Below are 2,766 nucleotides of genomic sequence, written 5' to 3' on the forward strand. Positions count from 1 at the left end.
ATTTTTTTTGGGGGGGGGGGGGTTGTTTGTTTGGGTTTTTGTTTTTTTGTACAGTAACACATATATATGGTGATTCCTAATGAATAAAGCAGCAATAAAGTTCAACTGTTTTGCCAGTTAACAGAGATACACTAATGTTCTTGGCTGTGCTGTTAAGACAGTACTTACAGGTGTGCCTTTTAAAATGTAAGATATATTTTTTGATAGAGAGACAGGCTCTACTTACATCTTCTCTTATTAGATCCCAGGCATTCAGGGATTCTCGCCTTGCATCTTTTCACAATGCAGAGTGGAGACATTGTAAAAGTAAGTACTTGCATTAAAACAAAAATGGTAAATATGGAGTAAAATCCATATAAACGAGTATAGGCTGTACAGGAGGGTGCAGGATATCAATATATTCTGTACATACCCATTTAGCTGTAAAATATTACACAAGCTCATATTTATAGAAACAGACAAGGAAGTTTGAGCTAAACAAAAAAGGTATCTTAAAAAAATAATCATGAAAGAAGAGAGGTAGTAAAACCCCTCCAATTTAGAACCCCTACCAGGAAAAGTGTCAGCTTGCTAGATTTCATACCCCAGGGACTATACAGTTTTTCTGAATGCTCTTATCACCTCCCTTAAAACACCAATTACATGTTAAAGACAAAGCAAATGAATATATTAACCCAATACTCTCCCCTTCTAATTTAGGGGGATAGTATTCAAAAGAAAATCAAAGCACAAACAAAAGAGATGAATTTTAAAAACCCCAACTCTTAGAGTGGCATAATAAAATTTACTATAGGGACAAAAAGAGAAAGAAAGAAAATCAGGGCTGGAAAGTTTTAAGTACACATGTTTCTAAAAGGAATAATCTATCAAACCACAGGAGGTGACTAGAACTGCCATCATCTTTGCTGTTAACACAAAGGAATGTGTTGAAGGGGGCAGGAAGGGGGGGGTGGAAAAAAAAGCAGAAAAAGAAAAAAAAAAAAGCAATGGCTACCAGACTCCACAGGGATTCCTACAGGGGGAGGAAAAAAGAGACCATTCAAAATAACACATGTAAATTTTTAAATAAAACTAACAGATGTAACAATGTTAACCATGACATTACTTGAATTAATATATTAAGCCTCCTAATCATGTCAAGTGCTTTCTTACAAAACAACGTTGTATATTGTAAAGTGGATTACTACACAGAAACACTAGGAATACAAATCTTAATTTTTGGCACATAATTAGCATTCTAAGGAAAAATATTTGCTTTCATAATTCACTCAAAATACTGTTTTACAACCTATAGTAAGTGAGCTAAACTCAATTTAAGAATGATGATGTGCAGTAACTACAGGTTGAGCTAGATACAAAATTACTGGAGTTTCTACAGCAAGACCTACAGAATAAAGGTTCAGCGAAGGCAGAAAACAAAGTAAAATGTTTACAGCATATGGCAGGGCCAGTTATTAGTGACCTACAAATTAATGTGTTAAAATTGTGGCTAAATATTTTAATTCCTCTTAAGTACATTATACATGACAGTCAAATAGAATTTAGTATTTCACAAGAATAGAGAGAGAGTCAGACAAATGCATAATGCTTCTTCTAGATTCAATATACAGATTCAGCAATCCCCTTTCAAAAGATTAAATTTAACCTAATCAGATCTTAAGTGTTCTTTTTTTTTGTCTGCCTCACGGGTAGATGCTCACCTCTTCCCCACGCACAAATCTTGCAAATGTGTTTAGAAATGTAACAGCTGTACAGGAATAAACAAAGCCTCCTTTGGCTCAACCAGGTATTTAAAAGGCACCCATAAATGATTTAAACTTTCATTAAAACCTTTCCTTAAATCCCATGTTCCCATCGGCAGATTAATTTTTACTATCTATTAATTTTGCATTCTGGTCACTGTTCACTTTGAATCAGATTCACGTACACAGAACATACCATTAAAAACAGCTTCCAAATCATGCAGATGAGGTTCTTGGGGTGCGTGGGGGGGTGTAAATCAGCTATCTTTTCTTAAAAAGAACTCAAAAATTTATATTATGCCTCTTCAGAAATATCTCGCTCCCCATACAAAGTCCTCTTCACGTGGCAAGCGAAATATTTCTGAAGTCCAAAGGCTTCTTCATTCTGACTGAAAAAAAAAACCAGCTTTCCACAGCCACATTTGGAAGCAGCAAGACAGCAATGCGAGGCAACATAACAGCAAAGCCTGCAACAACGATTCTCCGGAGCTAATTTTAACGTGAGCATGGTGAACCAGAAAACAGATTCAACCAACTGGCTTGACTCATCCCGAGGCCTACAACAACTCAGCAGGCACGTTACAAAAAAAATTAAAAAAAAGACAAAACACAGTGCCTTTTATTTGTTCTGACTCTCACATGGAGCTGCTCTTCCTAACGCAACCTCACGTGCTGTTCATGCTACTCTGTTTTTGAAACAAGCATTTACTGAATGCCTTCAGACAGGATAAAAGCGCTTTCGTTTTTAGAATGAAGTCAGAGGATAGATGCAACACTACAAAAGGGGTTGCAGGTCTCCACCATCAAGTCCCCCCCCCCCCAATCCACACGCACACACTAAAGATGGAGCCAGGTCAAGTTGGGACAAGCCACCCCTGCTGACAGGACCTTCTTTGCACCCGAAGACACTCACGTCGGTGACACAAGACCCCTTACCCCCCGGACTGGAAGCGCTGGGGACCACAGCCACAACCAGGCATTGGCAAGGACCTGCCAGGACCTGCACCCCGCGTGTGGACCAGGG

At 38.3% G+C, this 2,766-nt stretch overlaps 1 protein-coding gene across 3 annotated transcripts in view; it reads right to left on the reverse strand.

The window, feature by feature from the left end:
* Nucleotides 1-2,766, reverse strand: part of FAM53A (family with sequence similarity 53 member A) — a 91,431-nt gene that overhangs the window by 88,283 nt on the left and 382 nt on the right. The window lies entirely within an intron of this gene.

Source organism: Crocodylus porosus, unplaced genomic scaffold (assembly GCF_001723895.1).
Source record: "Crocodylus porosus isolate Cpor-Errol unplaced genomic scaffold, CroPor_comp1, whole genome shotgun sequence".
NCBI classification, from domain to species: Eukaryota; Metazoa; Chordata; order Crocodylia; family Crocodylidae; genus Crocodylus; species Crocodylus porosus.